Source organism: Schistocerca serialis, unplaced genomic scaffold, assembly GCF_023864345.2.
Source record: "Schistocerca serialis cubense isolate TAMUIC-IGC-003099 unplaced genomic scaffold, iqSchSeri2.2 HiC_scaffold_1420, whole genome shotgun sequence".
Classification (NCBI taxonomy): Eukaryota; Metazoa; Arthropoda; class Insecta; order Orthoptera; family Acrididae; genus Schistocerca; species Schistocerca serialis.
Genome location: NW_026047648.1, coordinates 137,719 through 152,121, shown reverse-complemented (window position 1 = coordinate 152,121; position 14,403 = coordinate 137,719). Strand labels below are relative to the sequence as shown.

The window sequence follows — 14,403 nt, the reverse complement described above, 5'->3', positions numbered from 1 at the left end:
ATAGCGAAAAACGAAATGTCCACCCTGTTGTATTTATTAAGAGCTTTAGGAATGTGTTTCCCAGGACATGGACGGAAAGACAAAGAATACAGTTCGTGGTCTCCCTTATTCAAGGTGACGCGGCACTGTGGGCCACCGACGTGTCCGAAAAATGTCTAACGATGCAACAGTTTGAAGGTGCATTCTTGCAAAAATTCTGGTCCGATAGCGTCCAAGAAAGACTACGAAAGGAGTTGTACAGTCCAGAAATGTACAATCCTAAGATGGGAACGTTACGCAAATATTTCGAAAAGTATATAAACAAAACCAGGTACTGGGACGAGCCAATGACCGATCGTGACATAATCAGATTAATAAAAATGAAGTTGCCCAGTGAAATTAAAAGATATTTCATCAATGTGCCGGAATACGATATAGAACAATTCATGGAAATAGTGGATTCTGTTGACCTATTGATCGAAGATATGAAAACCGAAAACAAGTGGAACCATGCAGGCTATAATCAACACAAAGCCGATTACAATAGCAGCCACAGTGACAGTAGTAACTTAGTACCAAATGGTAACGGGAGTAGGCAAGAGCACCGGCAACAGAATCAAGGCACAAACAATGGCAATGGTTATAACGGCAACGGTTATAATCGTCAAAATCGAAAGAGACATCATGATGGGCGCATGAGTAATGGATATAATGGTAACGGCAATCCGCAATGGCGGAAAAACCGAAACCAGTGGCGTGGTCGTAACGAACCGACACCACAGTGGCAACAAAACACAGCGCCACAATGGAACGCCAACCCAGGTCCGTCACAGAACATGTCAGGGAGTTACAACCGACCACCACAAAACCAGAGCCATACACAATATCAAAATACACCATCGGGGAGGCAGGGCGGCCAACCCAACAGTAGCAACAACAACAACCAGAACCACAATGTGAGGTTAGTGGAAGTGACAGACAACTGTCAACCCACTGATGCTCATCCGTTAAACTAAAGACAGCCACAATACGCTCTCCGTTGTTGGCTGCAGTATGGTGTAGTGAGGGCACATTCACGGATGACAGCCATAAACTTTGTATGCTGAGATACAATGAAGGAACAAAAATAGAAAAGGAAATTGTAGACATACCGCAGAAATGTAACCGAACCGACAAAAGTGTTGTGCAGGCTATATTGCAAGCAGATATGTATGGAGGACCAATACAGATAATAGTCGATACCGGTGCGTCAACCAATGTCATGAGTGCAAATTTTTACAAGTACTTGAGTCAAAATAATAGAATACCAGTATTGCCAGTGAAGAATTGTCGTGTAACAGGTGCAATAGGTGCACAATCTCATATCATAAAGCACCAGGTGCAAGTCGAGTTTACGGTAGGAAATGAAGCAATGAAAAGCTCGTTCCTAGTAGTTAGGGGATTAGGTGTTGCTTGCATCCTGGGGATAGAATTTTTACGCCAGAGGGACGCAAAAATCGACCTCTTGTGCGGGGAAGTAAGCCTTATGAATGAGAATAGACGTGTAGTTTTGCCGTTGTTGAGGACACGGGAAGTGCACGGTAAATATTGCCGGAGCTTTCAAACGAGATTCGAAGGAATACAGGTAATGAATTTATATTCTGACTTAAGTACAAGACAAGCGTATTATAAAGAAGTTATTACTGAAGATAAAGAGGAAAAAAGGAAACTGATAGCCATGAAAGTTAGGGAGTCAGAACATTTGACTGAAGCACAACAAAACGAATTGACTCAGCTACTTACAGATTATGAGAATGTGTTTTCGGAAAAACCCGGTGTTATCGAGGGCTCCACCTATAACATCGAAGTGGTACCTAACGATACTTTCTGTCACGCAAACTACACCATTCCATGGTCAAATAATGAGGCAGTTACCAAGGAAATAAGAAAAAAATACTTACAAAGACTTAAAGAAGTTCGCTCAGTAGAGCAACGTTTACATTTGTGTGTAGTAGGTTAAGTTTAGAGTGTATTTTTTTTCTGTGTGTAAATGTTAAGATTTTAGTGTAACATTTAAAGACAATGAGGCACACAAGATTAGTGCGATTCAATTTTGTAGTTGTTAAGGAATAATAGTATTTTCAAGCAATTGTATTTTGAAGGAAAAAATGAACGTAGGTTTAAGATTAATTTGCAAACTTCATGTTTAAAAATGCTTTACAAATATTTTAAAAAAATTCAATAGCATGTAATGATGACAGATTTTTTCAATAGAGTGTCATGAATATTTTTGAACTGTAGTAGTAATGAAACTTATGAAAATTTAATATTATAATGTATATGTTGTTCCATGTATTTATGTCTATACCGATCTTGAAATATGCTCAATCATAATTTACTAAACACCTTGAGTGCAGGGTGTACATCACCCAAGGTACCTCATGTGTTGTGGACAAGGTACAAAGCAAATCAATAAACGCGACTACCGCTAAGCACTGTTAAAATATATTGCCATCTGCTAAGGCAGAGATTTGCACGAATTTGTAGTGCATACAAAAGTCACAAATCTAACATTAATCTAGGAACTTGCACGCTAGGCCTAGATTATAAAATGTCTACAATAATGCGAGAGGCAAGGTTTTGTAAAGTCGAGCCTGGCTCTGGAGGGCAAGTACGCAATGAGTGGGCAGACATGACATGGGGACTGACCTCAGATGAGACGGAAATACAATTGTATAGTCAAAAAATCTGAAGGCAAGTACGACTCTAAGTGGAAAAGGAAAAGAGACAAGTAGTGCGAGAGACTGGTAAAATCCAGCACAAGCCAAAATCCAGTTCAGACTGAATGAAATACATTAGTGTTTGTGAACTAATCGAAACAGTTACTTTAAACAGTGTGAAAAACTGTGAAGGTGAAACTGTGATACGGACAGTGAAGTGCTAGTATTGAACGTTCAACAGCGGTAAGGACGCCAAACGCCAATATTACGCACGAAAAACTGTGAATTTGCCTATAAATGTGAACTGTTAACGTGAAGTGAACCCACAGTCAATATTTTTGGGACAGACTGTAGTTTCAGTGAGCACAATAATGCGAGATTGGAATGCGATGCGTGGACTGTTGCAAAACAGCGACCGCAGAAACGGCGAATGTTTGTGCTAAGCTCGTATTGGGACACTCACCAGTGCCTGCGAGGGCGGCGAAAACAAATAATTTTGTCAAGACAAAAACTGACGTGTGATGGAAACAGTATTGCATCAAAACTGCATTCACGGGAGAAGGTCCATGTCATGTATTCTGCAAGACAGTGCTAGCTTGACACTCGGAAACTGGCGAAAACTTAACAACAACTGCTGCACTAATAAATGCTCCTTTCCCACTAGCGTAACCATCTGCAGCGGGAAACAAATATTACGTTGGTTGTGTGTATGTTTCATGTACTACGTCGGAGATGCGTAGCAGAGTTGACTCCTGCCAACAAGAGCGGGGGGGGCGGACATCATCCCACTCCGCCACGCCCGGCCGAGACAGAAGCGCATCGCCAACGGTGCAGCCGATCAGCTGATTCTGACGTTCCGCGACGGCGAGACACACGCTGACGTCGAGCGGGCGTTGACCTCTCCGCAGCCGCCGCGAGCCAGACGTCGCGGCGTAGATCATCAACGACACCGCAATCAGTTGTTATAATGACCTCATTTTTTGCATAGTGCAACAAAAATATTTGTATGCACATCCTGTACTCCAATGACATTCCAGAAACAATTAAGTGAAAGTGACCAAAGCAGTTAGTCTGTCGCTCCGCCGAGGTTTTCCCCAGGTTTCCCTACGGCCGCGCCAAATGGGGAGCGAACAGTTGACACCCCTGGGACTTCAAGTTTATGGACTAACTCGTGATTGCATACCTTTGAACACCGCAAAAGTTGCAACCCTAAGAAGAAGCAGCCAAAATAAAACTAGTTGTATTCTATGTCCTTTTGTACATGACTGCATACTTAACCAATTGTATATTATATTGTTATGTAGATAACTTCATCTGTATTACACTTTGTGCGCAACACACCTCAGTAATATAACGATTTAAATATACGATGTGACATATATAGACTGAAAGAAAAATCTGCGTGTGGACACTGTGGACATGAAAGTGGAAATATTTATGTCAAAAAACACGAACATTTTTTATGACATAAACATTTCGGGGGGCAATATAGCGTCCCCAGTGCCAAATTTTTTATCATGTAGCCGTAAAATAAAAATTTCTCTGTGTAGGTTTAGATTGCAAAGAAATAATTTATGACAGAATGATCTAAAGAGACAAGATACGCTCTTTTGTTAATTTTTTAGTCGTCTTCACTTCTTCTTTTGTCTTGAATGTGTCTAGAGGGACATCTTACGTGTGCTGACAAATGTAAGCACATTTGTACGAGTTAAACATATAATATAACGATTTAATATTATTGTGCACTTTTAATTTGTAAGAGGTGATCCCGATTTCATGTCCGCCTTCCTTGAATTAACCTGCATTCAAGTAATTTACAGCTCAACAATCGCAGCGGCCGATGCAGCCAACGACGCCATTACGTGGCGATATTAACTTACGAAAAATTAGCGGAAGCGGAAAACTCGCCAGCTATTAACATAATATTAATTTCTCTCCACAGCCGCACGAAGTTGCAGAAATACTTAGCTTTAAGATTCTTATTTTCAGTACCATAGCTGAGAGCCAGAGCCAGGACTCCGACTACAATACAATGGTCAACGGAGGTAAGAAAAATACTCTCGCGCGTGTGAGGGCCGCAATTTTAATTAATAACTAAAGATTTCTTGCTCTAAAGTGAACTGACTAGCCGAGTTTATTACATTGTTCAACTTAAATATCATTTTTATTAAGGCCCACCACGTAAGTCGGCAACAATCAAAAAATAATAATAACAATAATAATATATACATTAAATTACGACGGCCAACGGACGCGAGAAACAGAGAGAGGGAAGAAAGGTTATCTACCATCCGAGCCCAAATTTCTCATGCCTTCTAAACTTTCTCAATAGCGTTGTACAAAAAGAACATTATTTTCCCTCCAGGGATTCTCACATGTGTTTGCCAAGCATCTTCATTATACTCGCACATATTTTGAAACTACTGGTGACCTATATAGCATCCACACTCTGAGTTGCTTCAATGTGTTGCTTAAATCTGACCTGGATCTCAAACACTGGAGCAGTACTCATGAATGTGTCACATAATTGTTCTATATGGGTGGTGTAAGTGATCTTCCCCTCATTTCCAGTCACAAACTATATTCATCTTCCCAGAGGAAGGAAGTAACAACCCTGAAAGCTAGAAAGGTTGTGTTTTTTTTTTTTTTTTTTTTTTAATTCAAGTGCTGTTTTTCTCGCATACTTTGTACAAGTCATTTCATAATTTTACAATGAGTATTGTCAGCTGTACATATAATGGTAACATTAAAATCCTTTTAATTTGAACCTTAGTGCTAACATTAACTAGCAATTGCATTCGTGAGCCGAAACATTATGTTTAATTATAGTTATAGAAGGAGAAGCTAATAAAATATTTTTTTTTACTTTGTATTTTTTTATTACCTTAGGATTTTCAGTTTTCTGCCTGATGTCTAGCAGCAACCTGTTGAAGACTTTCGACCAGAATGTGATATTCCATTCTGAATCGCAGGCAGGGATGTATAGTCTACATGGACATTGTTTTTACTTCCAGTATTTTGCAAGTTCATTTCACTGAACAGAGTAAAATTACCCCTATTATGAACAACAAATACTATTAGGGAGTAAATATGTTGACATGTAAGTGAAAGACTTCGAAGGGCCCTGAAAAGACTCGCTGCGCTATCAATTTTACACAATAATTTTACTCACATGGATAAAAAGTTTTGTTAACTTGCCACATCAGATTTGAATACAATCGCAAGCTTTTCATAGCAGCCTCCATCACCGTCACCAGTAATGGTACTGGTGTGGTGTACTGTAGCAGCACATTAAAAGTGAAACTTCCTGGCAGATTAAAACTGTGTGCCCAACCGAGACTCGAACTCGGGACCTCTGCCTTTCGCGAGCAAGTGCTCTGCCATCTGAGCTACCGAAGCACGACTCACGCTCGGTACTCACAGCTTTACTTCTGCCAGTATCTCGTCTCCTACTTTCCAAACTTTACAGAAGCTCTCCTGCGAACCTTGCAGAACTAGCACTCCTGAAAGAAAGGATATAGCGGTCACATGACTTAGCCACAGCCTGGGGGATGTTTCTCATTCTGGAAACATTAAAAGTCTTTCAATTGAATTGATTCTGCATTATTTCTCTTCCTCATGTCCTTGGCATTAATGCTACCAAGTTGTGTTCTTGTACAGTAATTAGTTTCCATGTTATAACATGTTAAATATAGAAAGTTTAACTGTAACCAAGCAGTAGTTTTCTTTGATGACAATATCAGTTCCAGTGCACAACTGAATTTCAAAATCTGTCTTGTGGGGTGAAAATCCATTACTGCTGCTATCTTGTGCTGACAATGAGATGACTTTCTTAGAAATACTGAATTATTTCATTTGTAATACAGTTTCATAGTTTTTGTAGTTGCTCATGACCTTTACACTTGCAAGCAATGGATGTAGCATCAGCATACAGAACTATCCTTGAATTTGGGGAGCAGGATTTTGTCATTTACATAAATCGACAAAAGAAAGTATCCCAGTACAAAGTCCTGGGTACCCTGTATTACATATCAGCAATGTTAGATCTGTGTGTGTCACTCACCATCCTTAAGAGTGAAAATTGATTTGTGTGAGATAAGGTTTTATTAAACTGTGAACAATTATCGGCATTATTACCCAGCCATTTTTCCAGAGTATTTACTATCTCTCTCTACAAGCAATTGATAGAGATTAGCTTTCCCATCTATAGCTTATTGCAGAAAGTTCAGTAACACCTTCAACACGTAAGGAATTGAGCACCAACTATTGGCACTTTTTGCAACATCACCATAAGGTTTGATATCCCTACTGAAAGACGAGCAGAAATTTTTTGTTAATTGGTGCATAATAAGGTTCTTTTTTGGTATACCAGTGCTCAGTAATAACTGAAACATCTGGTTTATTAAAACATGCTATTATGTCCAAATCATTGTGCTTACTTCCTAGGCTCGTAAAGTTTTGGAGGATGATCTTTGTTCGCAGGTTGCATTGTCACCACACGTTTTCTCTTTTTTCTTTTTTTTTGTAACCATAAATATCCTCATTAAGTAAATCAGATGTACTTGTCAAACTGGGAAGAGGACACAAAAAGGTCACACATGTACAAAATAATAATAAAAGGAAAGATTCCAAACGAGTTTCTTACAGCAAAATGTAAAACTTAATTGGTTTTGGATATATTACTTACTTATATCCTTCATCCAAAAACTTAAGAAGGCTGTTAGTTTAGTGTCTTCAAGACATAATGCTGTTTCATTGAGCATCGCAACAATCTATCTATGAAGAAATTGATGCACTGGATGTGAAATGCACTGTTTAGTCTACCCAGCAGGTGTTCCAGAAGATGGCCCTGCACTATTCTATAGCATCATGAATACTTGTGTGGTATATACATTAGTGATATATTCATCACTGACAGAAAATTTAATAATCACATTTTTGCTTCAAGTTTCTGAAATGGCAGTTGATGAGATCATATCTGAAGAGACAGCTATCAACCCACACTTTCAGCATGAAGTAGGACTACAATTACCAGAATTCTGAAATGTGGATCTAGTAAACCTAGAGTTGCTCTAGGAAAATAAGTAAGATGTGACACGTGTCCCAGATCAAAGATGAGAAAATGAAAGGTTGCTGTATTAGTTATAGCACACAAATATGCAGTGACTAAGAAGTGTGAAATGACTGTGTTCAAAGCTATGTAGACTTGTTTAATTCCTGGTTTAAGTCATTCACATTATTTCATTGCTGTGTTTCCTGCTGCCATCCATTAATACCAGAATGTCAACAACTACTTTGTTACTTTAAAATCTTCAACATGTTCACTGTGGCTGACACAAAGGTCAATAAGAGCTACTAGCCACGAGCTTTTAAGTGTCAGCTGCAGTGAATGTGCAAAACAAGAAAATTTTTGCAATTTAATTTAAAGTCCTATTCAGCTTCCTTTTTCAGGCGTGTTTATTTTTAAATATTAAAACTGATGAGAGTTTCATTACAAGACCCCTAATTTTGAAATCTGGATGACATCATCCCAGCACTGCAACAAAATATGCACCATACACAACAGGTTCAATGTAATCTCTCCTCTCCACAAATTTGCACCTCAGATGTGTTATATGTCATATATATGTTATACATCATATAATACTACAGTTAATTTTCCATATATCTAAGCAAAACAAGTTATTGTGTGTCCATGTTTATCTCATCTAGGCATTGCATCTTTCCCTTAACTTCAGTGCGCTTTACAATAAAATTTGTATGAAAAGTTTTCTGTGTAAATTACCTATTCTACACCTACAGCTAATGCTTGTGTAACCCAGTGTGCCATTCAGATGGGTTTACTGGTGTGTCAATATAATTGTCAAGTTTGGTTTGAAAGGGTTTCTTGAAATATATTCCCACATAAATTTTTAAGTATCTATTCTCGGTTGCAAAATATATTACACACTGTCAGTGCCATTTCAATGCAAAGATTTTAAATCATGCTGGGGAATATACAAATAACACAGTTCCAGTATACCTCAGAAATTTAATTTTAGTTGCTTCAATCAATGACAATTACGGACCAAGTCTTGCACTGCCCTGTTTTGTGTATTAACCCGTTGGCTGGCATGAAGGTGCCGGTGGTCACAGCAGCTTGCTCTGCTGGGGCCAGCACTGATCTCATGGTAACAACCAGGTATCAGCAATTTTACACTTTAATCTTACAGAGGAAAAATATTTACTTATATTTGACATCCCTTACCATTTCAAGACGATTTTTCGGTTTGCGGTATTTTTATTTAAATGACTACAAAGTTATTCATGAATTCAGTTTTAGATACATATTTAACTGTGTAACGGATAATTCCTGAAACAGTAATTAGCATTCTAGCTGTATCTTTTTAGCCAAGGCTGGACAGATGCATATACTTCACACTAGTTCCTAAACGACTGCTTAACACATTGACTACCATGCTGCTGACAGCCTAATCATGTCAGGGCCAAGAAATGCAGAAGATAATCTCTCAGGGAGTACTATAATCTAATAATGTAAACTTATAACGAAAAAGGCCATTTCCAATTATGTCTACCAAGCAAATTATGCTTTGAGTCAGTGATTTCTTTTGCCATAACTGACTAGTGAACACGCATACCAGAGTATGGTGAATATTTATACTTTGCCTGTGAGAAGCAGCGATGCACATAGTCCAATTTATGTTGAAATTATCACCTGGGTATTTTAATTAAATTTGGTCTACTATAAGCAACATGATAAAGGAATCAAAAGAAAGACACACATAGAATTAATTTCTTTATTAACAATGCTCGGATTTCCTCATCACCACAGAGGTACCAAGCTGGATGCGTTACTCGTTTTTTTACATGGCGAGTTTCCCCAGTAGGCCTATAAACCATGAAACAGACAAAAAAGCTACTTCTCGTTGTCTTCTCTTCCTTGGACTTTCACTTCAGAAACTCTGAAACATCCATTACAAAAACACATTACACCACTCACAAATCTGGATTCAGTCACTGCAATTCATATCTATTTTACTGTCAAAAATACTGACTATGATCAATGATTAATTGTGAACATTCAAAAGTTTTCAAATGTGCAGGTTACTGTTAGAATACAGTTACTACACAATTTTTGATCAGGAAAAAGTTACGATGATTGCAACTTAAATACCGAAGCCATTTGTTATGAGAATACGCTGTTACCACAAGTAATCCACATAGATGCATTGAAAGAAACTTTACTGAGTAACATAATGCATCAGAATACTATAGGCACAAAGAATGAAATTTCTGTAGATTTACCATACATTTTACTTTTCTTGCGCATGATAAGGTTACTAACGGAAGTTACTTACCGTCCATTGTCTGGAATATAAACTATCCTTTCTCCTCTGCAAACATGTGCTTTTGCAGCAAGTATTATCAATTTTTTTCCGTGATTGAAAAGCTTTAACGCACACAAATCACGCCATCATACACAAATCCACAAGGCATCAGCATGCCATGTTCAAAGAATATCCGCGTTTCGAAAACTACCAGCGATATTGGCTTGCATGAGAGACGACGTCATGCCATGATATGACGTCATGATTCCTCGGGGCCCGCGAGACGCTTCTCATCCAATTGAAGGCGTTGCGAGTATTATCTTTGTAGAAGAAATTTTTTGGCGGGCGGAAAGATATGTGTTTGTTATTGTTTTCATCGAAGTGGTACATGCTGCATGGAACTGTGGTAGTAACTCAGCAACAGGCTATGTGGTACTGTGATTTCTAAGAGACGAAAAACGTAACGCAGAATTGTTGAAGAGGAAACAGGAAACGTAATATACATTCCCATTCTGGGATCGGTTAAAATGATTTTGGTTAGAATATCGTATTTTCCCATAGAACATAAATGTATAGGATTTATTTGATTCTGTGACGTATGTACTCAAGCTGCACATGTAGTGTTGTACTCATGAACGTTATAAGCGGCAGATTTAGTTTCGTAGCCGTGTTGTATGTAGCTTAGTACTGTTGTAGTCGCTGTTGGAAGGCTTCTTCAAAGGCAACTCTCGTTTTAAACTTGTTGAAATGTTAAGTAATGGAGTTGATGAACTTTATTTTTAGAGATGAAACTCGCTTTTTAGCAGGAAGAGAAATGCAGAAAAACTGGAGATACTGTGCGAAATTTGCATTTACAAGACAAGATGCTGAAACAGCAGGTAAGGATTCATATGAATGTCTCTACTGACATTCAGAAAATTCGTAAATCAAATCAATGTCTAGTAAATTCACTCTTTATTATTAATCATAACTGTCATTTGAGAATAAATGGTTTAGGATGTACGTATTAAAATTTCATTGTTAGAATGGACAATTTTTAGATATTAGCAGTACTGCTTAGGACAGATTGAATAAAAGTATGCTGTAAGCCTTGTTTTATGGGACAGTAGAGTGAGAAAGTTCTCGCAAGTGCAAAGCAGGTACGACTGGCGTTTTTAGCTTATACCAATAAGATGCAGACTCTGAACAAATGTTCCAACAGTGATTACGTTTCATTCTTGATAATGTAGTCCTGTTTTCTTGGCAATTGGCAGTCAGTGCCTCATCACTATTTCCTACCCGAGGCTAAGTTGAGGTTATTCACACTAGGTCAGGTGCTGACGCTACACCCATCTGCTTTGACCCGTAATGTCATGGTGAACCTCGATGCTTTTAGTGTCTTTGTAGACTGTGTGTTGTAGTATTTGGTGGCACTATCTTGTGCTGCATGTTTGTTAGTGAGTTGTTCGACATGAATTGAATGTTTCAGGTTGCTATAGAAAGAATTTGTGCTGTATTTCTCGTGAGTTACTTTGAATTTGCACATTTTAGCTGATGGATTCATTTTTATATTTGGAAATATTAAAGCAGTGAGTTTCTTGTGCTTAGGGATTTAATATTTTCTCTTTTCTTCAGTTGTGAAGAATCAGATATTTATGAGTAGCTCATTACTTGTTGCAATGGGCGTAGTTGTTTGTGTAAATTGAAATTGGTGGTAATGAAAGTTTTCATGAATTTTCGGGATTTCCTTGTTAGTGTTTGGTAATTGTTGGATTGTTATTGGTGTGTATCGTGGGTACTGATGTACCATCTTTGATTAGGATACATTTCTGATATTAGTCATGTAAGCTTGGTTTCGTTTGTTAATCTGACAACTTTGGTTTACATGTAGAGTAAGTGAATGTGTGGTTTCTAGGGCTTTGCTTGTGCTATGTGGGTGAAGTGAAATCTGCAACACCATGTTTTAGAGTGGTTGGTTCCTGGTATGCAGGGCTTTGTTGGAGCTATGGAGGTCATGTGAAAATTGTGTTGAGTTTCTGAGTTCTGTTTGGGTTACTAGTACTGAGGTCTTCATTTGAGATATATAGGTTACGGGAAATTTACAACACCAATAGTTTTCATTTTTGTAAACTTTTTTGTTAAATTTTGAGGATTTTGTGTGCTTGATTTTTGGGCAAATATGAGTTTTGTAGTGATGTCATTATTCTTACTGTCGTATATTTAGTTTGTCCTCTTCATTTGGTTGTCCTGTTAGTTTCATTCCACTGCTAGAGTTAAATACTTCACACGTTATTTATATTTGTTCGCAGGTGTAATGAGTGACGTTGTGATCACCGTATTGTATGTCCTTGAAATAGTGTACACCGTGTTGATGGCATTACTGGTCAAAACAGTCAGGTGGATTAATGGCTTACTGCCAATCTACCTTTTATAATTCAGTAGCAGATCACTTCATGTAAACTGATTTTGTTCTTCAGATATAGTTTGTGTGTATTTCAATTAATTAAAAATAATGCTATGTTCCAAGGACCATTGGTCTCTTTCTATCAAAATGGTGTTGATTACATTGGTTTTACATTCTGTGTCTTTTTGTATTTATGGCTACATACTGGCTATTTACAGATTACCAGATAGCCCACTGGCTGAAAAGTAATAATAATGAACATAATGGTCTCTGTCACTGTCCCATTACTGTTACAGAATGTTTACATTTACTGCTAAATAGACAAGCAATCATTTTAGTCTTTTATACTACAAGTTTTTTTTTTTTTAAATATCCGTCTTTAGAGTAGAAGTTGGCTGAAGAAGCAATTTCAGTTCAGATTTACATTTGTGTAAAGGTTTACAGCAACAAGTTGCCTTTGGTTTTATTCTTGAGTTTCTATTCACCATGAATGCTTTTAAATTGACAAGCGATTTATCATCAGATGGTACATATTTATTGCATATTTGCAGCATTCTGGTGGCTCATGTAGTTATGGCAAGAGAACAAAATGCATACGCACCACAGTTGGTGGGAAGTATGTACAGTTCGTGCCTCCAACAACGCTGCAAACACACAATAAATATGGATGTACCCTCTGATGATAGTGATTCAAAACTGGTCTCGGTAAATAAAGATTGAAAAAATACAAAAGGTGACAGATATCTACTTCTGCATATATACTGCGCTAGCCACCAAGCGGTGTGTGGTGGAGGGCACTATTTGTGCCAGAGACCACTTGCAAATCGCACGAGGGGAAAACCACTGTCTGAACATCTTAGTATTAATATCCATTAAGTTAGGGTCCCATACAGACGAGTAATACTCTGCGACTGGATGAACTGTAATATTGTAAGCAATTTCATTTTTCTAAGGACTGCACGGCTTCAGGATTCTGCCAATAAACTGCTATCTGCAGTTCGCCTTACCTGTTACTTGTGCAATAGTCACACCCAGACGGGTGTTGGACTCAGACAGCTCACAACACACAAACGCAATGCGTGCAGACGTGGCCATTCTCTGGCTGCCGAGCCGAGACCTGGAGCATCTTGCAATGCTGCTCACATTCTGGCCAGAGGCTGGTCAGGTATGTGTGTCTGAGTTGTGTTTACAACACTGCCACCCAAAGAAATTGATAAACGAAACTGGTCTTGGGAATTTTTGTGTGGTGGTGGGCAGGGGGACGGGGTGGAGGCAGAGGGCAAGGTTTGCACTGCTCACATGGAAAAATCTATCCTAGTATGTGTTAATTAAGAATTACCGACCTAATCGTGGATCTGCCATTATACATTTATCATTCAGTCAACATAGCGGAATTAAAAAATAATTTGAAAGTGATGAGTGAAATCAAAATATTATGTGACTGGCCCTGCATGGGATCTGAGCCCTGTCACATTCATCTTTTTTTGTTGTAATATTTTTGGTTACAGTGACGCAAAACTTCAGAAAGAGTACACGAGATGAAAGCTCCTTGTATAAAGGGCAGTCAAATGAATACAAGACTGATGAAAAAAAGTGTTCAGTATTTCAAAAGTAATCACCATAGCCGTGAATACATCTATGCTGCTATGAGACAAGATGGTCAATCGCTTCACGGAAAAATGTTTGCGGCTGCCTAAAGAACCGGGATTGTACCTGTGTGTGCACCTATTGGTGTGACCCAAATGAATGGCCAACACTGTTACTTTAGGGTTCCAAAAATATGGAAATCACATGAGGAGAGATTGGGACTATATGGAGGTTGTGTGAGGCTTCCCAGACAAAACTCTTAGAGTAGATTAGTTTTTCGTTCCATAGATCCATGCTGAGGAGATCCTCGTGGATGTGGAACATGTCATTTTTTTAAAGCTGAAATAACAATACTAATAGTATGAAAAAATACAATACATCATTTATTTCTATTAAAAAATTCGTCTATGGAGTAGAAGGAGTTGGC

The 14,403-nt window shown here is 38.2% G+C and overlaps 1 long non-coding RNA gene across 1 annotated transcript; it reads left to right on the top strand.

The window, feature by feature from the left end:
* Positions 1-10,792: 10,792 nt before the first annotated feature.
* LOC126443019 (uncharacterized) lies at positions 10,793-12,514 on the top strand. The gene is made up of 2 exons (XR_007581811.1): positions 10,793-10,884; positions 12,295-12,514. It is a non-coding gene; the product is annotated as an uncharacterized LOC126443019 (long non-coding RNA).
* Positions 12,515-14,403: the final 1,889 nt, after the last annotated feature.